Source organism: Pocillopora verrucosa, chromosome 7 (assembly GCF_036669915.1).
Source record: "Pocillopora verrucosa isolate sample1 chromosome 7, ASM3666991v2, whole genome shotgun sequence".
Lineage (NCBI taxonomy): Eukaryota > Metazoa > Cnidaria > Anthozoa > Scleractinia > Pocilloporidae > Pocillopora > Pocillopora verrucosa.
In genome coordinates this window covers 16,999,523-17,025,595 of record NC_089318.1, presented here as the reverse complement: position 1 = coordinate 17,025,595, position 26,073 = coordinate 16,999,523, and the positions used below count along the sequence as shown (strand labels likewise).

At 38.4% G+C, this 26,073-nt stretch overlaps 1 protein-coding gene and 1 pseudogene across 1 annotated transcript in view; one reads left to right on the top strand and one right to left on the bottom strand.

The window, feature by feature from the left end:
- The window catches only part of LOC131787205 (matrilin-4-like), a 402,738-nt gene that overhangs the window by 325,179 nt on the left and 51,486 nt on the right, over positions 1 to 26,073 (top strand). The gene's annotated exons all lie outside the window — the stretch shown is intronic.
- Positions 5,634 to 15,507, bottom strand: LOC136282176 (polycystin-1-like protein 2; annotated as a pseudogene).

Sequence of the window (26,073 nt, the reverse complement as noted above, 5' to 3'; positions counted from 1 at the left end):
TTTGCTAGTTACCCCGATCAAAGTTTAAACCTACAGAGAGCGGCTTTTTTTTTTTTTTTTTTTTTTCTGTAGGTTAAATGATACGTTTATCTCTCAGATTACCATTCTAAAAAAGGAAACATCAAAGAAGTCAGCCTTCTCACCTTTAGTAAAAGTTAGGGCCTTTGAACACTCATCTTGCGTCTTCTTCATCCCAAACCGAGCAAAGGTATGTTACGCAATCATTGTTGCAATACATAATCTTCCTAGTCATCATTGTTTCTGACAGGAAAACTTTCCCCGCTGAGATTTCAATGAAGGAACAATTATACATCAGTTTTTAATCAGATTTGCGCGATGGCCATGGAAGCGCATACTTGATAAATTTTAATCAACATAATTGACTCTCATATTAGAGTGTCCTTTGGTACAAAATCAGACGTGAAAAACATACCTTTACTCTCTAAATATCAGCTAGTTACCCCGATCAAGATTTAAACCTTTACAAAGCGGGTTTTTTTTTTAATAAAAGTAAAGGCCTTTGAGCATTCATTTTGTCTCCTCTTTATCTCAAACTGAGCAAAAGCGTGTTACGTGATCAATGTTTCGATGCACAACCCTCTTCATTATAATTGTTTACGGACAGGAAAAATTTCCCCGCTGAGATTTCAGTGAAAAAATACACATTAATTTTTACTCAGGTTTTGCTCTAGCCATGGAAGTTCATATTCGAGAAATATCAATCAAGTTATTGAAGAAGGGAAATTGAGTAATTTTCCTACCTTGCTGCAGCCATGTTTCTTGCCTTAAATATTCGTTCGACGGAATGAAAGTAATATCATCTATATGATGGTAAGATAGACAAATAGAAATACGAATAATTTTTTAGATTGAAGGTAGCAAGAAACGTAATTTTTTCTTTTGTCCCAGGGTTGTTATTAAAAAAAATGATTTCTTAACACATCTCTTTCATTACCTCCTCATGTATTTTTAATTTTTTAATTAGTCAGAGTAACCTGTTTCAGGCCATTGGTTATGGAAAAAAGGGAAATAGCGGGTGAGCGACGCTTAGCGATTTCCTTGACAAACCAAGCTAACCTTGGTTTACCCACTTTTTGATTGTCTTGGCTGACTGAGAGCCTGTTACAGGATGCTTATGAATACGATCACACATATTAGAGCGGTTAGGTATCCTACAGCTATCCCGAACTTCAGAAGCTTTTCGTTATTTATTCGTACGATAGGTTTCTTTTTGGGGAACTGTTTACTTGACTACTGATTTTGCTCGCAGAATAAATATTGTACTCATTTTGCGCCTTTGTGAATATGAGCGAGAACCCCCAACTGTAATATTATTTTGCTGAACTACCTAGGCTATGATTACATAGTTACTGTAGAGGTTATTAAATTATGAATACATAGGCTTTCCTAGACACAGTTGTTTTAGATATTCTGACGATGATAAAGGCGGGGGTTCATTAAGACAGTTTTCAGTCGATACAGTTTTCTGTAAGCAATTCGTTCCCTACGAATGAGACTAACCCAGAGAATCTTCTCTTTTAGCTATTATATCGGAGCTCGCAGCTCCGATATAATAGTTAAAAGACAAATTAGACAAATTAGACGAAATAGTAGTAACCCATGAAGCCGAAAAAAATTGGACTTACGACCGTTCTACCGACCGTACAAGGTGCTACTTTCAGTATGCGCGGCTAACTGCAATAGGGGCACTATCTTAGCCATTTTTAAGTGGAAGGGCGAAGGAGAAGGTAATGCGCAGCGTAACTTGGGCACCCCATTAGTGTGCGCCGGTAGACACCGGCGGTTGACGATGAAGTGCGCATTGCCGAGTGCCGAGCTTAAGCGCAGCGTACCGCGGGCACACAGTTAGGCATCACACGAGGGCTTCACGTGAGCCAGTAGATGTGAAGCCGCGTAAGCAAATAAAATGTAACCCATGTTTTGAGTGGGAAAAGAAATTGGTGAGGTTTTAGTTGAACAATAATTCTCAGTAGTTTGCAATTTCTAATCAACTCGCAAAGCAACAATACCGACAGAGCTAAAACTTTGTCAACCGAAGTAAATTGTTATAATTCAAGTTTGTGGAGAAAGGGTTTTGAGGGAAAATAGGCTGGAAAGAAGGAGACAGGGCGACCAAAGAAAGCAAGACGTAAAAGGCGAAAAGCAAGTCGAGAAAAATGCGCAAGAAAGTTAGAAAGGATGCTAAAATAGGCAGAATACGGCGAGAAGAACGCGAAAGAGAAGAAGGAAAGGCATAAGTAAAAAGGCAAATATTTAGTGAAGAGCAACGTGCGAAGGAAATGCAAAGGGCTCTAGAAAACAGACGTAAAAGAGGTCATCAACAAAGAGAAGCTAACTACAAAGAATCTGAGAAAAGAGGTGAGGTAAGTCGTGTTTTATATAGGTTTTTTTCTTACGCCAAGGCCCAGAAAAACTCAAAACTCTTTTTAACAATCGTCGTTTGATACTTGCTTCAGTTTGTAGTTCAGATCACGTTTCGGTAAAACGATGACTTTGGCATTCATCGCTTTAAAACTTTCGCGCCAGTTTATCGCTTTGAATAACATTTCAAAGTGTTCGTATCCTTTAATTTATTTCTTTTCTTAAATTATTTCTTTTCTTTTCTTTGAAATGTTTAGGGAGTATGTTTTGCCTTGAAAGTTTTCAAATGAAAGCTGACGGCGTGAGCAAGTTTCTATCATTCTATCTTCCGTTGACTGTCGCAGGGTTTACCTTGCCCATTTAAAAGAATCGCGCTTTGTCGAAGATGTGTTGTTTTACCCTAATTACGAAGTAGGAGCCTTTCCCAAAATTGAAGTAAAATGAGACTGAGTAAGCGATATTCATGTTTACGGTAAGTTTGAAGCGGTAATTTGATCTTAACAACATTTTCATTCGAAAACCCGTCAAAATAGGTTTGAGAAAGTCACTGCCCGCTAAAACCCTCATTCGTTGCCCACTACATTGCGGGCACTATCTCAGTCATTACGGAATTGAAGGGCGAAGAAAAATATAATGCGCAGTCCCCATTGCCTGAATAACTTGGATACCCCATTAGAGTAGACACCGCGAGGGCCACACGTGGGTGATAGATGTAAAGCTGCGTAAGCAAATAATTTTGCAACCCGCGTTTTGGGCGGGAAATCAAACTGGTTGTTGAACAGTACATCTCAGAATTTTGCAATTTTTAGTCAACTCGCAAAGCAACAATACTGGCAGAGCTAAAGGTTTATCAAACAAAGTAAATTGTTATAATTCAAATTCTGTGGAGAAAGGGTGTTTGAGTGAAACTAGGCTGGAAAGAAAGAAACTGAGCGACCAAAGCAAGAAGTGAAAGGCGTAAAGCGAGTCGAGAAAAACGCGTAAGAAAGTAGTAAAAGACTCTAAAATGGGCAGAATACAGCGAGAAGAGCCCGAAAGAGAATAAGAAAAGGCACGAGTAAAAAGGAAAATATTTAGCAAAGAGCAACGTGAGAAGGAAATGCAAAGGGTCTAGAAAACAGACTGAAAAGAGGTCATCAAGAAAGAGAAGCGAACTACAAAGGATCCGAGAAAGGAAGAGAAGTAAGTCTTGTCTTATCTAGTTTTCTCTAACGCAAAGGTCTAGAAAAATTCAAACCTTTTTTTTTTTTTTTTTTTTTTTTTTTTTACACCAATCATCGTTTGATATCAGCTTCAGTTTATAATTCAAATCACTTTTCGGTAAAACAATGACTTTCGCATACATCGCTTTAAGCCCTAACGCCGGTTCTTCGCTCGAATAACATTTCATATTGTTCGTACTCCTGAAGCTATTTCTTGTCCTATCGTTAGGAATCTTTAATACAGACGTGGTGTTAAGGAAAACGAAGTTATCCTACGGAGTATGTTTTGCCTAGAAAGTTTTTAAACTATAACGAACGGCGTCAGCAAGTTTCTATCATTCTCTCTTCAGTTAACTATCGTAGGGTTTTCCTTATCAAAATCGCGCTTTGTCGAAGATGTATTGTTTTACCCTAAGAAAGAAATGTGACCTTTCCCAAAATTGAAATAAAATAAGATTGAATCAGCGATGTTTATGTTTACATTAAGTCTGACGCAGTAATTTGATTTTGACAATCACTCAGCTAACTCCATTTTACCCATGAGTTTGGGATCACTCAAGGTAGTGTGGATGTATTTCTGTTGGTAGAACTATTGTAAACATTATATTAAGTAGTGACAAAAATTAATGATTTCCTGTGGGCGAGAATGATTATTTGGGTGAAGTTATGGTGGTAATTGATCCTCTTTTTGCTGGGATGCATAGGGTTTGAGGATTCTAATGTGTATCTTCTAGTTTTTAAAATTTCAATTTTGTATTATTTGTAACTGTTTACCATATTTATTTTTCTGTTCCTCAACCCCTCCAAAGTTGAAAGAGGTAAGTCTATTCTCCCCCCTCTCCTCCCCTACCCATACCCCGGACTGGTCCCTAAATCCCCTCGAAGGAACTCTTCTACAGCCAGTGCTGAAGAGTTTTATTACAGTTTTGGCTAGACCTATATTAACATTATTTATGTGTGGATAACACTCCTGTTTCCACCACACTCTAAATCATGGCCAAGACCCCTTCACCATTCAATGTTGCCCGTTGGGAGCTAAAGAGTCATGGAATCACAAAAAGTTTTGTATTGTTTTGCTATGTTTTTATGAGGTGGGGGGGGGGGGAAGGGAGGGGGGTTTCTGGGGCGAAGACTTTAACTTAAAATCAACATTGAAGTGATAGAGGGTTGAAAAGGCCAACGAGTCAACAATTTTCTCACCGACTGTAGTTACGGTAAAAACAAAACACCTCTCGTTTGATGCTTTAATCAGTAATCGACAACGAATTAGTGAAATCGATATTTATTAGCCAACGCACGACCTTCAGGAGCAAAGTGTTTGTAAATGGGATTACCACTTTGCTGTAGCAAGTGGAGTAGAAAAATTTCTTCATGAAGTGATCTTCAACTGGCATTGTTCTCTGTGGCTAATTGGGGCTTATGTTAATAACCTTGGTTGATGAGGTTGTGCCACACCTCAGACACTGGGCTAACACTCTGTAGCTGGAGGGTAGTTGAGCGTCAAAACATGACTATGGGGGAAAGGGCGCAGTTGACTTCGCGAAAACCTGGTGGCTAGGTATTTCGCCATCCGCCTTTAAGCCGGCATCAACGTGATGCCCAACTTCAAAGCTCAACCGGAATCGGAAACCACATCAAGAGGGACGCAATATGGAGCCAATGAACCTCAAAGACCATTTTACCATCTCAACCCTATACAGGAACTTGACTGCTTGACACATGAAAGGCCATATACCGGACATCTTAAGCAATTGTCAATACTCAATCAGAGCAAAACTGTTTGTTTAATTAACATGTTTTCCTAATAGTCACATATTTTGTCACTTAAAGTATTTTGCCGTCGTGTGCGCATAACTGTAGATCCTTTTATGATGCAAAAACTAAGTTACACTTCTAATCGACTATGACAGTCGACAATGACGAAACCTCGTTCATTTCGTTTGATAACTTTTGTGTTGGAAATATACCCTCAATCCTTACTTATAAGATACAATTACCTAAAAGAAAGACATTTAATAATATCTACGCTTCCAAGAAAAGAAAACTAAGCTAACTTCTAAAATAAGACATCTCTGCATTTAGGGACGATCTTTTGCTTTCTTTTCCTAATAAACGCACCAAAGGATTTATCATTAATGACAAGAGGTCAATTAAGTCATTTTCCTCTTTCAAATAATCAGCCTCCATGTATTCTGTTCGCCGAGTGAGAACAGTTAGTCTTTTTTCAACTTTTAGCATTCGTTCCTCTGTACATTGGATAATACCTTCAGAATTTAAACAGAATGGCTCTGCTTCAGAAAGGCACATGTTGGCGAATGTTGTCTCATCGCAAAACAACTTAAACTCAGTCCGATTACTTCCCTCGTGGAAAATGTCCATTAAACGCTCCTCAATAAAACGTGCCATTTCAAACTCTTTTGCATTTTCCTCTGCGTTTGCTTTTGCGTCACCGTATGATTCGTTGAGGACAGAAACAAGCATATTCATAAGAAATATAGTTGTGGATATACAAAACAAAAACGCAAACGTCGGCCCAATGAAGGGTTTGTCCCTTCGAAGAGCGTCCATTGGGACTGCTTTTCCCAACAGGAATTCGAATTGAGACATGACTGCGTTGAGGTAACTAGAATACTCTAATACCACACCACCAAAAAATTGCATACCTGTTACAACAAATGCATTGAACACGATCAGAAAAAAGAGCACATACGAGAGTTGATAGCCTACGGATTGGCGAAAAGATGAAAACAAGTATATTACGTGTGGGTTAAAACGAATTAGATTCAGTAGCTTGATTGTCACCATAAAAACAGCCATAGCAATAGACGCATTTTCTAGGTTAAGCCAATTTAACGCTGTGTGGAAATGAACAATTTCATATGGATTGGCTTGAATAGATTTGATAGTGTTCAAAATGCTTTTAGCTCTGATCATGTAAAATGCTACAGACGCCACAGAGAAAATAATCATAAAGAAATCCACCATGTTCCAAACAGACTTGAAGAAACCTAGGCGTTGCTGATAAAGGTGAACTAACATAACTATGAAGTAAAAGAGGACCATTGCCATGAACAGAAACTGGCCAATTAAGAAAAACATCAGAGCTCCTGACTCAGTGCTGTACAACTCCAGTGTTTCAATTCTCCTTGTAGTGTAGGCTGCACCAGTAGCTAAGGCCTCGTAAAAGTATGTGGCAACACTAATCAAGTTTGTATTGACATTGAAAACAGCAAACTCTAGAATTACAGCTCGAGTTTGGCGATCAAGCCATCCATTAGTAATAGTCTCGTCGAGGACGCCTTGTGCAGTGCTTTCATCGTATCCCAGGACTGCTGCATAACCACCCCCTTCATAAGAGTTGTAAGACGCTAGAATGGGATCGTTGCGAAGTTCTGCTGCTGATTGATACCGCCAAGGCTTAGGGCAAATTTGGAGAACATTGGGCCACGAAGTATTGAGGGATAGAGGTATCCAACCTGGAAGGCTTAGCAAAGTCGTGTCCTCATTTTCTGGAGAATAGTCGTAATAACAATCTGCTATCATTTTAGAGAGTGATCTGCAGGATTCTTCAAATAAAAAAAAAATTGGAATAAATTACTTTAAGATTTGCATTTTTGATAAATGATGATAAAAAGAAAGAGAGAAGGGGAAAAATGCTGGCAGAAGAAAAAAAAAACACGCCAGTGAAGTTTCTTGATATCGGGTTAAAAATCTGTGGTTCTAAAAATGCTTTTGAGTCAAGTCATGAGTAGCGAGTTGAAATGTATCAGCAAACAAGTACATGTTCTTATATGCCTATGCCTTATTTTCTAGAGCCTGTAGTAGCATAGTTGTATAATTTAGTGTGTAAGTTACGAGCCTTTTGATTTCCAGATCACTAGACATGCACTTATAGTTATTCGAATTAATTAAGTCACTATGACATTTTCCTATTTCAACAAGCATTTTGCAATTGTATATTAGGGATATTTTTCCCACCAATTTAGAATCTCCATTGTCTATCGCCACTGTAGAAATTGTCTTTGTGATAACCTGTTTGTTTAAGAAAATGATATATTCTGATCTAAGTTTACTTTTTTTAATTCTGAGCTGTCGCAACCAGGGCATTCCCACTAATACCGACATCTTGTTCCTGATATACACATCGTTTTCCTCTTCAAGTCCGTTGTACCACGCCTGATTATAAATGTTTAATATGAATTCGTTCCTTAACCATGCCTCTAATATGTGCGCATCCTTTACCTAGAACAAAGAATAAGAACTTAAGATCCAAGGACCTGTCAAGAAGATAATGTGTAACTCGCATGATCGCATGATTATTAAACAAACGAACAAGGAAAGGTAAAGCAATAAATAAAAAGACAGGAACAAAGCGAGAGGGGGAAAGAGACTCGCCGCCAATCTTTAATGCAAATAGCAAACAATGAATAACAAATGAATAAATAAAAAAATTCAAACGCCTATCTCACTCAAAAGCAAACTTAAATGCGAAATCCATAGTAACATCGCTATTACCTTTTTGCAAAGGTAAAAGTCATTATTTATATTCACCAGAAACCTGCATAAATTAGCCTGCTCACTTGCTATCGCTAATTGTGGTATTGCGACGGACTTTAATACCTATTTCTCTTTTAAACATCCACCAGTCTGTAATCTTTCACTGATATAAGGATCGATTGCCGGGCGAAATAGCTTTTTAATACTGTCAAATATTTTACAACTGCGGACAAAAATCATTTTTATTCATCGAGAAACATAATCTTACCAGATTAAACTTATTGAATCGATTTCTCGTCTCGGTGGTCATCAGAAAACGATTTCCGTTCTTGTTTCCATAAGATACGATGGCCAGAAGAAACACAAATATTAAATGCAAAATAATGTCTCTTGTCATACTTGTCAACTGCGCTTCTTTTTTAGATCTCTCCCTCATCTTTTCCCGCTGATATTTCTTAAAGCGCTGTTTGGGATCATCGCAGGAAAAATCTATCTCAATTGCGTGTGGATCGGTAGCAGTCTCTTCTTCTTCTTCGCATTTGCCTTTGTTCTTTCTTGTCAGGAGAAAGGAAATGACGATGACGGCTAACATAACCTTCGTGGGCTGCACAACGAAAATATCTTGTCCATTGGAAATTAGAATAGAAGCAAGCCACTGCTCAGAGGTTTCCTTTCCCCACATTAGACTGTAAAACAGCGTAAATGTTGCTGCTGCCATTGTCGTACAGAAGCAAAGAAACCAGCCCATATAAACAAAAAAATTGGGAAGCAAACAACCGGTGTCCGTTATTTCATCCAAAAGTCGTTGGGCCTCGTCTGTTACTTGGTATTTTTCACTCCTTTTCTTCTTCCGTCTGCTAGACTTAAACAGGAAGGCAATTATTATGTTTATAGGTGCAATGATAATGCCACTTTGTACTCCGATGACTATCTGTTTCCAAGAAAACTTAAAAGGCCCAACTTGTATCGCACCATCGGATTCACCACCAATGTTATAGAACATGGCATTTGCTATCATTGCACTAAACAGAACTGAAAGGCAACATGAAGCTCTTTGCACACGTGTGAAGGTACTGCTACATGCTTTTCCAAACACTGACATCCACAAGTGACTGTCGGCAGTTTTTCTGGCAAAGCGCGAACGAACCTGAGCGGAGAAGGCAGAGTAAGATTTGCTGTCCACAGTAACCTCTATTTGGCCGTCGTCTTTTTCCAACGCAAGCCATCTATTTATAGGGAAAACCCACCTTTCTTCGGTCTGACGGTCTTGGATAACTACGGTTTCTACAAACCAAGATGGATTATCACCCGAATTATCGTGATCCAAAGTAATTTCTTTTAAAGGGCCAATGGATTCTTTCAACACGAGCACAAAGCCGTTGATACTCCCACGTCCAAAAAGCTCGCTCCTCTCCCCTTTATCTCCCAATGGAATTTGATTCTGCTCATAATTTTCGCCCTTTATACTAATGGTTATGTTAGCTGTTGTTGCTGAATGTTTCCAAACACCGGTGCTTATAACCATATCGTAATAATAGGCTCCTTCCTTCACAAGCGGTATCAATTTAGGTGGGCAAATCTAAAAAAAAAAGCAACAACAACATTCAGAGATCAAAATAATTTAAATTACACGTCTTGCAGGTTAAGATATGATTACCTTGTCTGCATCTCTCTTGTCGGCCCTCCTTGCAAAGATTAAGACAACGAGATACAGAAGGAAAAAACAGGCAATTGTCACAAGTACTGAAATATTGCCACTTTCAGCAAGGTTTGAAAACTCAGTAAAAACTTTGTCGAAGTCAATTGGGTTTGGTGCTTGGATGAAGTTTCCACCAAAAGATGTTAAATGATTGCAGAGACATTTGAGATGGGTGGTGTTCGAGTCTTGGCTTACCTTTAACAAAAAGAAAAGGAATCAATTTAGCGAAAGAATTGAACATTATACTGTGCTTTAGCGCATAGCACACAAGGGATTAGCAGTTTTCGTGTGCGTTAATTAGCTATTTCGAATGTCAATAGCAAGTACTATTCATCTTCGAGCAGTCGATGATGCAAAAGCGCGAGTCAAGAGTACGTTTTCCTACCATTATTTGGTATAATGAAAGAATCAGACTACTTTTTCTGTATCTGTTTCATACATATTAAAACAATTATCCACCTCGACTTTTGTAAATTATTGTTTCAAAATTAAACTCAAGCGCGATCTTAAGTAAATTAATCCCGAGCTGAATTGGTAAATTGCTTTAGTAATGAATTCTGAGACCCGTTGGCCACAAAAGAGAAGACAAAAAAGCAAACAAGTTGATTAATAGTTTTAATGCTAAATTTATAGCTAATTCGCATCCAAATGTTAAATCTGAAATGTTCATACCAAAAAATCCCTCTCGTAGATATGTTAAGAATGACTAATCGGTTGCTATCGTCATTGAAGGGAGGCAAAAGTGACAATTGCATGAGGGATTTTACTCGGTAAAGCTTACTTAGCAGCAGAAAATTTATGCAATAATTTATTTTTACCCGGCAACCTTCCGCGGTCCACTTTTCTGTGTTCTCTGACCAATATAAACAACTCGACTGAGTGATGGTCAAAGTGTAGTTAGCGTCTGTGTATGGATCATATTTCGGAATCACAGAGCTAAGAAATCCTTTTGGTGGTGGATCTTTTACGCCCACACACGACCGTCTTTCGCGACGATTTCCAAAACAGGATCTCCTCTACCTGGAATGTTGACTTTCATTCTCAGGGCTTTTAAACAATAAGCCCGCGTAGAGGAAGCCTGGCTTAAAAGGGATCACTGTAACCGAGCTATCTCTGATAGAGCAAGTTACATTAGCATCTGTTTGGTTGTTACATGTTGATGTAAACGCTATTGTAAAATTGTGGTCAAAGTCATTTATCGTCGGTCTTTTTCCAAATTTTATGAACAGATTGATTTGTAATCCTGCTTTGGCTATACCCAACTTAAGTGATACAGGAACATTGGCTACTTCTGCGTAATAACTTCGAACTGAGATTTCATTTGGCTTAAGAAAGTTATGTTGTGTCCCGTTCGTGGAGTTTTGAGGTGGACTTGAAATGGGAATCAAGATCTCAATGTCATTGTCAAGATTTGAAACATTTATCTTTTCCGCGCTATTGCTTTTAAGCTCAAGACTCGTGACGCGTGATTTGATTTTCTTGCTGCTATTGTCCCAAGTGAAAGGGTTAAAATCAACAGCTTGCATCTGAAAGAGAACACAATTAGGTGTTAGCAATTCTACTGAAGAAGGTTAACTCCAGAAGATTTGCTCGCCTACATAAAATTGGTGTAAACAGATTTTGTCATTTTATCATATTAATTAAGTAGACGTGGAGACAAGAAAGCGTAATTACAAATTAAGGCAGCGACGACTCGAATCATTCCCAAGTGAGTTAGGATGAGAATGGCATCATACCTTTGCATTTATCTCTCCACCACCAATATTTCCAAGGTTGCTCGGGAGCTTGAATTTACTTGGTCCATCTCCCATGCTGAGTCCTTTTGCATCATTAGCTGTGACCTTTTTCAGCGAAATTGCCAAGTTTGGAGTTTTTAGGACCAGATCTTCTGATGGAACCAAGCGGCCAAAAAATGCATCACTCATGTAGCTCAGTTTTTCGGAGGCCTTCTTCACGAACTGAAAGGAAAGTCAAAGAATGATTTGCGGTCACCTGATGACGTAGTTAATCCGATGACTTTTCCACTTTATTAGACCTCATAAATTTTAGTTCACAATTCTTCTTCGCTGCCTTCATTAGCCTCGCCGTTTCGTACGCTTAATGTAAACCCTATAGCCTAGAATTAATTTATCCTGAACTGATGGCGAAAACGAAATTCCAATAAGGTAATGTATGCAGAAAGGACTGATCTCCGTGGTAGTCGTACTTGTAACTGTAGTTGTGATCTTTACCTCTGGAGAGGGTGGGGTTACTGCCGAGTCTGTGTCGTCCTGACTTGAGCCTGCAGCAGACTTAAGAACATTTGTGAGGCAGCCTGTAACACTTGTAGCTGTTTGTTCTAGCTCCGGTGTGAAAGGCTCCTCCGGATCATTAAGGGTGGAAATCATCATATTAGCTGTACTATCAGTCAATTGCATCATTAATTCCTAAAGAGAATAACACCAATGCGTCATATGCCTCACTGGAATTAAAATTGTACAGAAAGATTGGTGGATTAGATAATTTAGAACATTCGAAAAATTCAAATGCATGTATGTTTTCAAATTACCAATTATGAGTTACTGAAAAATAATAGAGATTTCATTTCTTACCATTCGCCCGGGAGGATAAGCTTGTTGCTTAAATCCGTTACAGATAAAAATATTTGATATATTTTCGATCAGATGGATCGTGTTCTAGAGACAATCTGTCACTAATGGTTCTCATCTTTGGGCTTAAAGTTGAATTTATGTTGATAAAAGGATTTAAAGAAAAAAAAAGTGGCATACCATATTGTTGTTGTTACTATTACCACCACCGTCTGCCTCCAGTCCCATGGCCAAGCCTACTACAGACATAACCAAGCGAGACATTTCAAGATTCTCTGGTGTTATAGCTGTAAACTTCGATATCAATGTGTTGGAAATCTAGCAACAAAAAGAAATGGCGCGCATCATTAACAAATCGAAAAGGCTTTGATTGTGCTCTGTTCTGTTGTAAAGCTCGCAAAAAGCGGCTAGAGCACGAAAGAGGTGTAGGGAGAGATATGAGTTTTAATTGAGTGTTTCTCTCCACTTCTTGAGTGCTCTGGCCACATCCTAATTGCTTTAGAACAGAACAGACCACCGTGAAGACTTTTCTATTCTTTCATGATGAAAAAATCCGTTAAAACTCCCCACGCATTTCTTTCAATTTTAAAAGCAATCTTCATTTCCAGAAAGAAAAGAGAGTCGTCAGCATACTGTATACTCCTATAAAGCACGCTACCATAAGCAATCAGAATCCGTGTTAGGATGGTTCAAATGATGTTTAAAAAAGACAAAAGCTGTCAAAAATATTAAACCATCAAAGTTCACAATATGAAATAGTTTACAACCTTAAATAGATCGGTAGGTCGAATTTAACACTTTTGCTTGAAGTTTTTTAGTCTCTAGTTGTTACGAGTGTCGATGTAGAGCAGGGTTGTTCCTAGACAAAACTCAGGATCGTCGGTAACAGCAACAAACTGGTTTATTTCCACGTAACTGACTTCTCGTCTTTACAGCACTAAGCTTCTTCGCAATTTTCTCTCAGTGTTGATGAAACTGCCGCTCTTATATACATAAAGTACAAGGATCTAGAAACTTCTCTAAAGAACTAAATTTAGTAGATTAACGCGGTTTCTAAATTTGAATAACTACGTAAGAAATAGAACGTTCCAGAATGTTCTTTTTACCAGAAGGTCACGTCCAGATGACTTCGGGTTCTAGATTGTTTTATAGAATGTTCTAAGGCTTAACTTAGACAATTTTTCGGAACACTAGTACAGAAACTGAAAGTTAAATGTTCAGTGAAATCCGGCCGAACTGTTGCTCATAAAAACACGCAATTTTTTTGACATGTCAAGTAGAAAACAAACTACTCAAGGCTGGTGTGTTTTACGATTCAACGACAGCTGAATTCACTGGAACATGAGGATTCCACTGGATGACAGCGCCGTGAAACTCGGCTGTTGTGAGTGATGTGGCCTTCCACTTAAAGCATCTACTCAACGGATCGGAACTGGATATCATAGCAAGCTCTTAATTATTCACTCGAAGGGCGGCTGATGTAATTTTTTAAGGTTTGCTTCATTGCGATGACCGGAGATCGCCGCTATATGTTACCCGCGATAGACCTCAGCATGGTCACAGTCACTCAGACACCGTTATGCTCAGTATGACTTTTAACCGTTATGACAGTAAGGCTATATTTTTCATCATTCTTGTTTTGTTCTGTTTTGTTTTCAACAGGAAACTTTCTATACCACGCGAGTGTTGACGTGTTTAGTTTTTATTACCGTTCGTAAGCTTACAATCTAACTGAGCGTGAAAAACTTAATTACTCAGACTGTCCCATTCGTTTTCTCTTTGAGAATTTTCTTCTCTGCTTATGTTATAATAACGTAAATTACGGCGCTTGGCATTTTTTACAAACCTTTGTTTTTATCTCCTATTATTACTCGCCGGCTCGCTTGCTCCGAAATTTCACCTTCAATTCACGAAGAAAAAAAATAGCTAGACAAAAGTCCGAGAAATGGTCGGACATAGACAATTTGGCAGATAGTGTGACGGCGTGTCAGCCTAAGCAGTGCTCTGTACTTTGTACTCTGATAGAGTACACTCTCTCAGTCAATGACAGCGCGCGTTATGTTCGAACTTTATCATAAAACGAATAATTGCACATATTTTAAGTGTGCCTTAGGAAATAAATGAACGAAAATCGGAATGGCTATGTGTTCTAAGAGAAAACATAAAACTTTATTCCGAAAGTTTAAGTGTTGTTGCCGACTGTATTTGAGCAATTTCATTAACTTACCAAAGCTATGTCGTTAGGGTCCAATTCTTGGCCACATTCAGTTTTTTCATTTGCAGACTTGAAAACGGATATACCAAGTTGAACAGCTTGGCTGAGTTCACCCTTGTTGAGATATTCATCTAGCTTGTTACCTTCCCCGACTACAAAACCTTTTAACTTGATTGCAACTTCGTCTGGTGATGAAGCACATGGATCAAGGCCAGATGATGGCCTTACCTGCAAGGGATAAGTGAGATATATCGTAATATTTTCGTAACTGGAATATCTTTTTGGCGTTTGAGTTAAACTTTTAGCCATTGCTGGATCCAAGCGCCGATGAGATAGAACTGGATGAAGAAAGGTTAGCGAGCCCACAGAAAAAATTTACCGTTTTGAAGAGTTTGTAAACAGCGTTAATAAATCGAATTGGAAAATGCAAAGATTTCAAGTGACGTTTTTATGAATCGCGTAAATAGTTATTTTATTCAAAAACTTCCCCTTAATCAATTGCAGTACCTTGATGTATAATTTCTCTACAACAGATACTCCAACCGCATTCTTAATAACAATAGTGACTTGTTGGTGGAAATCTTCGTTCGGCGATCCCGCAGGTAACACTGTCGAGACAGACGAGGGTGACGTGCCATAAGATATAGGCTCCTCTCCAAGTGCAAATTCATATGTCAGTGGTAGGCTCGTATCCTGCCAATCGAAGCACTTAAAAGTAAACTCAGTTTCCAGTGAGACGCCTTCAGAAACCGATGGCGCGCAGTAACCATTATGCGGCTCTCCAGCGGTTTCAAAGAGGAGCACAGAAAGCCCGTATGCTCCTTTCAAAGATGTTACTAATAATGTTAGATTATACTTCGATTTGGATTGTAATGAATTTTTCTTGATTATCATATTGGTAGAATTTACAGCAGTTGAAGTCATGTTTGGTAAAATAGGTATATTTTCCCAACTGTCTGAACCGTTAAGGATGGACAGACGCCATTCGTAAATAGATCCATTGCAAGGAGAATTAAGACACTGATGTCACCCGAAGCTTGTTTGAAGCAGACACTATCGCACCACAATCTACAAAGCATCTGGGGAAAAGAAACGAAAAAAGGAATAGCAACATACGAAAAGCTGTAAAATCACTAGTAAATGGGACTGAATTAACAGAACTCCCTCAATTTCAAAAGTGAAAACACAGCTTTCGTAAATTGGCGAATTATCCTTTCAAACCACCACCTGCTCGTCTTTAATAGAGCGAGTCCGTAATAGTTTCGGGGTAGTTTTATCAAAGCACGATTAGCCTTTTTGAGTTCTACGTACAGCTAGATAAAGGTTAGGCGAGACTACAGAGTGAAATAATCATTTAAACGTTAAAAGCACTTTTCTTTTACTTCTCTACTGTTTTAGTAGGATTGTCATCTTTACTCTTTCATAGAAACGCTGCATAACTTTCTTAGTGTCTCCCTTTCCAGTTAAAAGAAAGTTTACTTCTGGGAAGCTTTGTTTCGATAAGTAAAAGGAAACTTTTTTTTAAAATGTACATATTTCTGAGAGCTTTCCTTTCCCGATTCCTGGAGTATTACGTTTTCTCTAATTACCAGTCAACGGTACATAGCAATCACCTGAGGGTCACCTGTGGTACCTCTCCTTCAGCTATTTCAAAGGACATTTCGGCATAGGAACTTCTCACATCCTTGGACACTGTCAGCCGTAGGAAGAAGGCCCTATTGATCTCAAGTTTACTTGTATCAATAGAAATGCTTCTATAGTTTAAGTCTCCTTTGTTTTGAAAAGAACCGAAACAAGTGTTGCTTACAGAAGTGTCACTCCGACAGGACCAACTGAAATTGAGCCCGGTATGTATTCCAGGGCCAATATCTGCGTCGTAACTTAAAGAGCCATTCACGGTGACGTTTTGCTTGGACCCCCACCGTACACTGCTTACCCCATCAAGAATGGCTCGCACGGGGGCTGAAATAACCTCAATAAAGCCATAATCAAAGGCGTTGAGAATTTTTGGGGATCCTGGATCTCCGACTGCAAGCGTAGCATTGAATTTGACTTGATAGATACCAGCAGGTATGGATCGTTTGTTTATCGTCCACTCTGTCGTTCCTTGACTAACTTTAGTTCCTGATGCTGACTCTGAGGAAGCTAGCTCCATTTCGCTAACCACACTCCATTCAAAGGTACTTGTCAATACGGTTAAATCTTTGTTTAGACCCTGTATCAGGGCTTCTTGGACACTTTTGACTGAACGCTGCACAGGTGTGGCATGATACTTGTCTTTTGAAATGTTTTTAATGGTCACTGAGAAATCTCCTGAGGATGATATAGTTAACAGAGTTTTTCGCATCATTTTTCACCACCAAAGAAAAGAAACCTTTGTAACATCGGTTTAATTCTTGATTAATTTACCTATGTTTTACATCAACTTCAATATTTTAAAATAACACCATGGCTACCATTTCAGCAATCTTTTTTCAAGGTCTAGATAAAATCGTGCATTTTACTTAGTGTTTCTTGTCCAGGGTTTAAAAGATAATAAACTGATGATAGAAACGAATTTTCGGCTAAATATTATTTCACTGTAATTTGACATGTATCTTACCAACGGGCTCACATGACACCCCATCACCAATGTAGTTTTTTCGACACTCACAGCTGAAGGATCCTGGATTGTTAAAACAGTGAGCAACTCCATGACAGTTATGAGCTGATATTGCACATTCATCGATATCTATAGAATCATAGAAACGAGCGTGAATTTCGCGGAGTTTAATTGTTTGAGGTTCACCAATAAACCTCTTCATCAGTTGCTTTAAACTAAAGAAAAATTGCTTCCTTAAACCTAGCAATGTATGGCTATAATAAATGAGAGGCAACGCCTGATTATGGTACCTGAACATGGAAACATCTCTCACCTACACAAGTTGTGCCATTTCCTTCATACGCTGCAATGCATGCACAGTAAAAAGATCCAACAGTGTTGTTACAAACAGCCAATTGGTCACAGTTGTGCACATTTGTGGTACATTCGTCGATATCTGAACGAAAGAAGAAAAGAACTGAGAGTGAAAAAAAATTTTTTTTTAATGTTAAACACGCCATTGGTTATCAAGATTAAATGTACCTGCCCTATGACAAAAATATTTCGGCTAAAACAGACTTCTCTAGTAATGATCGTAATTCAAACTAGTGAGTTTCCCCCGGTGCTGTTTGTTGTAGTGATTGGTGAAATGTAGAAAAGGGAACGTAAAAATTTATCTAAGTAACCTTAGATCGCCGAGTGTTTCAAATAACTTCTTCCTTGTTTTGCATCATATGGACAATCCACTAGATGACCTAAAATATGAGACTCAAGGTCGTGTAGTTTTATATTCACGTGATAATATACATTTCAAAGAGTAGTACGTACCCAGACAGCTCACACCATCTCCTGAGTACCCATATACACAAGTGCAGTTATATGAGCCAAAAGTGTTGTTACACAGAGCATTCACGTCACAGTTGTGTTTCTGATCCTGACATTCATCTTCATCTGAGAATAAATAGAAATGGGAAAATGAATATCCATTTCTTGAGTATAATCAACGTCATCATCATTATCATCATCATTATCATCATCGTCACCACGTGTGCTTGTACTTATGGCCTAAAATAAAACTATCTTTATAGCTGTGAAAACAAAATATGAATGGGAGTATCGGCCAAGACAGTGGATCAAAAACAATGACGTTGGAAATCTTGCCGGATTTGATGAAAGCGTTTCACTAACGATAATTTGTGGTATTTCGAAAATTTGCTTCACCTCTAGCTATTTCCACTTAGTATCTCTGGAAGAAATTCGTCATGGAAAGCAAACCGGGCTCAAAATTAATGACCCTGATTTTAAGTCTGCCCTACTTGATTTTAAGTTTAATCATTAATTAATTCAGGATAGGGATCCAGCAAGACTGTTTCGCACACAAAGATTGCCAAGCTAAAGAAGTCCAAACTTTATTAGCCTGTTATCAGCTATTTAGATGGCTCTGTTGAGTCTGAGAACACGTTTCTACTTTCTATATTTCCAAAGATGCAACGTTAACTATTTTCAATGCTCACCTAAGCCGAAATTTTTTACTCTGTCTATTTGCTCGGCTGTCAGTGCACCGTCATAAAACTGTATTGCGGTGATTCTCCCAGTAAGAAATGTGGTATGCCCCTCCATTACACCCACACTGACGTTATCCTGAGTAGCAATAGTGATAACCCCGATATTCTGTTGGGCGACTCTTTCTCCATTCAGCCATAAACTGGTTGTTCCAGTCTTACTGTCATAAGAGGCACCAACATGATGCCATTGGTTTATTTCCAGGGGCTGATTGATTATCACCGACTTTGTGGGCGTGTAATCTCTTTGGTGGAAGTTAGCGAACCATCCATCCGGTTTTGTCCAGATATGAGCACCCCAAACTGGAAGTTTTCCACCATAATGAAGTACTGGCGCGTTTACTGCATTGTCAAGGTACAGCCAAAATAACCATGTAATGGAGTTCGAGATGTCTAATCCTCCCTGAACATTTGGAAACTCAATGTAGCTGTTGGCATTCCCATGAAATTGATAAGAGCCACCTTCGTCAGCATTTGGACCAGTCGTTAAAGATACTTCTCCAGGAAAACCTGGAGGTTGTTTATTGTTCATCTCTCCTGTTTCAAAAAACCTGTTTAAAGGATAACAAGCTCTTGCATCCGGTATACTCACGGCTGCAATCAGAAGAAAAATAATGAAAGATTAGCATACCCATGGATAGACCTTAATCCGTCCATTTAGTACACAAACTAATAGTGGATTGACTCACATAAAGATATAATTTAAGGTTAAAGCTATGCGTCTCCTAGTAAGACACTTTTTATGGCGCTGAGGAAAGTCCTCTTCTTCCACTATCAACACTTCGTTTATCCTAAACCTAGGTCATGGCCACCGCCGACCTTATGTTGGCGTGTTAACATGCCTAAAATAAATGTATCAGTCCTGTTTTGGTGTAGCAACTGTTTTTATGCGATGGACCACAACATGATTGCAGTCACTCTGAGACTTGTATAACGATTTGTATAAATTTTAAAAATCAAGCCAGTTTGGACATATTTTCGCAATCCTGTTTTGTTTGTTTGTTTGTTTGTTTTTTTAACACGAAACCATATATATATATATATATATATTAGGGACGTTAGCTGTGTTTGAGTTTTATCACCGTGTGTGAGCTTAAAATCTAACTGAGCGTGAAAAGCGCATCGAAAATCGTCTCGATACTATTGTATTACCTGTCACGTAACATCGAAAACATTCAAAAAGATATCGAGCCCAAAGCTCTGAGCCTTCGATAGATTGAGGGATTTTGAACAAGAGGTAACCATCTAAACCGTTTTCTGTATTTATGTTGATATGATCTCATAAGCCGCTTATATGCATTGTTTTAAACGTGTCATATTAAGATATTACTTTATCTTTGCGTTCTCCTTCCTCTCTATAGTATCGGAAGCTCACTCCATCTTCACTATATTGCAGCTTGTATTTGGTTACATGATGAAGCCAACTTGTGCTATGTCTTCCCTGCGTTGCCACACCCGTTACTTTGGTGAAGAGATGCCCGAGATCAATCTGCAGCCATGAATTGGCATTAGTTCCAGCCCTCCAACCTCCACTGCCTTTCTCATAATTGAGTCTGCTATTCTTTGGGCCGTGATACGAGGAATACTGGGACGAGGCACTTATGCTTCCATCCGAGATTGCAAAGTTCTCCATGCCGAGAGGTTTTCCACATTCTAAAAGACAAATTATTTGCTTACGAGAAAATAACAATAGGTATTGTTAGAGAAGTAATAGAGGAAAAAAATCGAAGGGCGATTCTAAACTTAATATTTCCTTAAAAAATGAAATTTTAGCGATTATTTACTCCGAGCTACTTTTGGGAATAATCATTATGGAGGAGAGTTTATCTTGCAGAGCTTAACAGAATAGACCGATAACTGGTCGTCTTTGATAATTTCTGCATTATGTCAGTCATGCATTAGTAATCCTGAGGACTCTATCCATGCCTTAGGTGCTAACAGTTTTAGGAAGGATAGACTGCTAAAGAAGGTGTACATTTTTTCTGTAACCCTGATTGCGTATTCGTCCAGGTGAGGCCAATAAGTCTGAAACAATTGATTTCAATGACATAAATGTGTACCTTGACAACCATAAAGTTCTACTCTCATCCCTATTTGGTTACTCCAGGCAAGAGGTTGAAAGCGGATGTAACGCGCAATGATTGGAACGGTAAGGCTGTGAGAAACGATAGTGTTCTGGTCAAAGTTTCCAGAAAATTCCTGAAACAGATGAGATACCAATAAGTTGGAAATGAACAATTTAAACCTCATTAGTAGATATTTGAATTAAACAATGATATAGCATTGCATGAGAGGAAGAATTGTAGCAGTTTCTACCGGTACCAATGCGGAGCGATCTCCGTGGAAGTGCAGGTCAGAGGTAAGATGTCTGATGTTGTGCAAGCTCACCAAAGCGAAGCGAGAAACGACTCTGAAAAATGCCAATCTCAAACAAGGGGCAACATCCAAACATGAAGCGAAAAATGGAAACCAAGGAAAAGTTGTAGAGGTGCAGCTAGAGAAGCAGTCGTTGCTAAACCTATGAATGACTTTTCACCAGTATGCAGTTTGTTGGATACTTTGACGGTCCAGAAGGTTAATTTGTAGAGGCTTCATGAACTGCGTCAGTGTAAACTATTATGCCCAGCCTACCTTATCTGCAGCAATTCCCTGCTCCTTGTAGTGCTCAAAAGTTACTCCATCGTCACCATACTGTACTTTGTAGCTTTTAACCCACTGGAGGGAATCCGCCTTCCCTTGCGTTGCCACTCGTGTAACTTTAGTGGAGTAGGTAAGCAAATCAATCTGGAACCATTGGTCTGTATTATGTACACCAGCCACCCATCCTCCTACATTCACACCATCTCCTTCAAAATTCAGCCTCCCGTTCCTGGGTCCATGTGAGCTCTTCCATTTTGTGGAGGCTGAAAGTTGCCAATTTAGTATTATTTTGTCCTCCATGCCCAGTGGATCGTTGCAATCTGTAGTATAATTAAAAATAAAGATAGCATCGACAAGATTTATGTAATAGATTACTTTAGACGTATTTCATCGAGCGAAAAGTGTTAAACCGCAAAAATCAGGGATCCTTACCAGACTTGACTTCTCCTGCTGAATTAGGTTCAAACTTTTACTCCTACTTTTTTTCAAGAATAGCCAACAGGTTTGGCACTTTAATGCTAGTTTCATGTGATTATTCTATGTTGGAAGTATATTGCCCATCATCAGTAATAATGTGATTGATGACTTTACCTTTATCACAGTTATCTCCATTATATGCACCGTGACACTGACAAATGTAACTATTATCAGGCTTTTCTACACAAGATCCTCCATTTTTGCATGGATTGCTTGTGCATGGGTGAACTGAAAAATAAATACTAGTTAGTCCACAATATTAGTGGTTTTTGCAGTTTCAATTTGGTTTTTTTTTTCTTAATTTTTTGAAAAATTTACCCGGTATTCCACAATTTTTTTTATTATTAACATTATTTCTCAATGTTTATCTTCAGTTAAGGAGGTCTGTGTCTATCTCAAGCAATGTTATGGTGCTTTACTTGTTTCCTTATGATCAGATTTTGATTGAGTGGTTCCTTTTAGCTAAGTCAAATTGAATAGTAACAAAATGCATAAATATATTTATTTTCTTTTTAGAGGGCACGGTAACGAATCCTGCAATCTGATTGGGTCTTTACCCGGTCAGTATTTTCCTATCCCTGTCCACGGGCCACGGTAACGCTTTCAAGGAGGTGTTTCGTAATTTTTAAGCCGTCTATAAGAGTTAGTCATTTACTTCTTAAACTTCTGGCCTTGGAAGGAAAGATTAAGGAGATGAGCCCAACATGGATCACTGCATAGAGCGCTAAATATCTAACTAGCAAGGTTCTTTCTTTCAAAAGCCACTGTTTAAAATATACATTATCAGCACAATTAACTCTCAGGAGACATGTATAAAAATTTAAAAAATACCATGATTCATTTAATCATGATACATTTAATTATGATCGGGGTTAGATGATTGTTTGCTCCTGTTTCGTGTATTTAAATCTCGACCTTCGTTCCCGAAGCCATCTGTTTCACAGTCCAACGTTCTATTTTTGCGGAGTTGTCGCTTTCAGTAGACCTCACTTTGAATTAATTAGAATTATTCCGCATGGAAACAAAAAAACATGTTACTGGAATAACAGTAATCGTAAATTTTTGTTAGCAGCGTCTTTGCAATGCTTTGTAAAGCGTGGAAGCCCTGTAGGCAATTCTTCGACGATTGTTCCAGTAAAACACAATTGTAACTGCAAATGCTTATGATATAATTTCGTTGTAACACAAAACATCCCCTGAATAAAGGCGATAGCAACCAAACGAGAAAAATACATTTCCAAAGGCTTTAGGAGCATAAGTAACCCATTTCGCACAACTTTCATTAACTATCCTAATATCGAAAAAGAAAACCCTCTTTCTAATATGAGAGTGTCCTTGATTACAAAATTACACAAGAAAAACATACCTCCACTCCGTAAACCTCTACTAGTTACCACGGACAAGATTTGAACCTATAGAGAGAGGAATTTTTTGCTCTGTAGGTTAAAAAGTAGGATTATTTCTCAGTGTACCAGTCTAAAACAGGAAAACATTCAAAAGTCAGGCTGTTTACCTTTAATAAAAGTAAGAGCCTTTGAGCATTCATCTTGCCTCTTCTTTATCCCAAGTACCTAATCCTCCTAATTGTAGTTTTTTGCCGATAGGAAAACTTCCCCGCTGAGATTTCAGTGAAGGAAAAAATTACACATTAATTTTTTATTAGATCTGCGCAATGGCCGTGGAAGCGCATATTCGATAAATTTGAACCAAGTAATTGATTCTAATATTTAGAGAGTCCTTCAGTACTAAATCACACAAAAAAATATACCTTCAGTCCCTAAACCTTTGCTAGTTACCCCGATCAAAATTTAAACCTACAGAGAGCGGTTTTTTTTTTTTTTTTTTTTTTTTCTGTAGGTTAAATAATACGTTTATCTCTCAGATTACCATTCTAAAAAAGGAAACATCAAAGAAGTCAGCCTTCTCACCTTTAGTAAAAGTTAGGGCCTTTGAACACTCATCTTGCGTCTTCTTCATCCCAAACCGAGCAAAGGTATGTTACGCAATCATTGTTGCAATACATAATCTTCCTAGTCATCATTGTTTCTGACAGGAAAACTTTCCCCGCTGAGATTTCAATGAAGGAACAATTATACATCAGTTTTTAATCAGATTTGCGCGATGGCCATGGAAGCGCATACTTGATAAATTTTAATCAACATAATTGACTCTCATATTAGAGTGTCCTTTGGTACAAAATCAGACGTGAAAAACATACCTTTACTCTCTAAATATCAGCTAGTTACCCCGATCAAGATTTAAACCTTTACAAAGCGGGTTTTTTTTTTAATAAAAGTAAAGGCCTTTGAGCATTCATTTTGTCTCCTCTTTATCTCAAACTGAGCAAAAGCGTGTTACGTGATCAATGTTTCGATGCACAACCCTCTTCATTATAATTGTTTACGGACAGGAAAAATTTCCCCGCTGAGATTTCAGTGAAAAAATACACATTAATTTTTACTCAGGTTTCGCTCTAGCCATGGAAGTTCATATTCGAGAAATATCAATCAAGTTATTGAAGAAGGGAAATTGAGTAATTTTCCTATCTTGCTGCAGCCATGTTTCTTGCCTTAAATATTCGTTCGACGGAATGAAAGTAATATCATCTATATGATGGTAAGATAGACAAATAGAAAAACGAATAATTTTTTAGATTGAAGGTAGCAAGAAACGTAATTTTTTCTTTTGTCCCAGGGTTGTTATTAAACAAAATAATTTCTTAACACATCTCTTTCATTACCTCCTCATTTATTTTTAATTTTTTAATTAGTCAGAGTAACCTGTTTCAGGCCATTGGTTATGGAAAAAAAGTGAAAAAGCGGGTGAGCGACGCTTAGCGATTTCCTTGACAAACCAAGCTAACCTTGGTTTATCCACTTTTTGATTGTCTTGGCTGACTGAGAGCCTGTTACAGGATGCTTATGAATACGATCACACATATCAGAGCGGTTAGGTATCCTACAGCTATCCCGAACTTCAGAAGCTTTTCGTTATTTATTCGTTCGATAGGTTTCTTTTTGGGGAACTGTTTACTCGACTACTGATTTTGCTCGCAGAATAAATATTGTACTCATTTTGCGCCTTTGTGAATATGAACGAGAACCCCCAACTGTAATATTATTTTGCTGAACTACCTAGGCTATAATTACAAAGTTACTGTAGAGGTTATTAAATTATGAATACATAGGCTTTCCTAGACACAGTTGTTTTAGATATTCTGACGATGATAAAGGCGGGGGTTCATTAAGACAGTTTTCAGTCGATACAGTTTTCTGTAAGCAATTCGTTCCCTACGAATGAGACTAACCCAGAGAATCTTCTCTTTTAACTATTATATCGGAGCTCGCAGCTCCGATATAATAGTTAAAAGACAAATTAGACGAAATAGTAGTAACCCATGAAGCCAAAAAAAATTGGACTTACGACCGTTCTACCGACCGTACAAGGTGCTACTTTCAGTATGCGCGGCTAACTGCAATAGGGGCACTATCTTAGCCATTTTGAAGTGGAAGGGCGAAGGAGAAGGTAATGCGCAGCGTAACTTGGGCACCCCATTAGTGTGCGCCGGTAGACACCGGCGGTTGACGATGAAGTGCGCATTGCCGAGTGCCGAGCTTAAGCGCAGCGTACCGCGGGCACACAGTTAGGCATCACACGAGGGCTTCACGTGAGCCAGTAGATGTGAAGCCGCGTAAGCAAATAAAATGTAACCCATGTTTTGAGTGGGAAAAGAAATTGGTGAGGTTTTAGTTGAACAATAATTCTCAGTAGTTTGCAATTTCTAATCAACTCGCAAAGCAACAATACCGACAGAGCTAAAACTTTGTCAACCGAAGTAAATTGTTATAATTCAAGTTTGTGGAGAAAGGGTTTTGAGGGAAAATAGGCTGGAAAGAAGGAGACAGGGCGACCAAAGAAAGCAAGACGTAAAAGGCGAAAAGCAAGTCGAGAAAAATGCGCAAGAAAGTTAGAAAGGATGCTAAAATAGGCAGAATACGGCGAGAAGAACGCGAAAGAGAAGAAGGAAAGGCATAAGTAAAAAGGCAAATATTTAGTGAAGAGCAACGTGCGAAGGAAATGCAAAGGGCTCTAGAAAACAGACGTAAAAGAGGTCATCAACAAAGAGAAGCTAACTACAAAGAATCTGAGAAAAGAGGTGAGGTAAGTCGTGTTTTATATAGGTTTTTTTCTTACGCCAAGGCCCAGAAAAACTCAAAACTCTTTTTAACA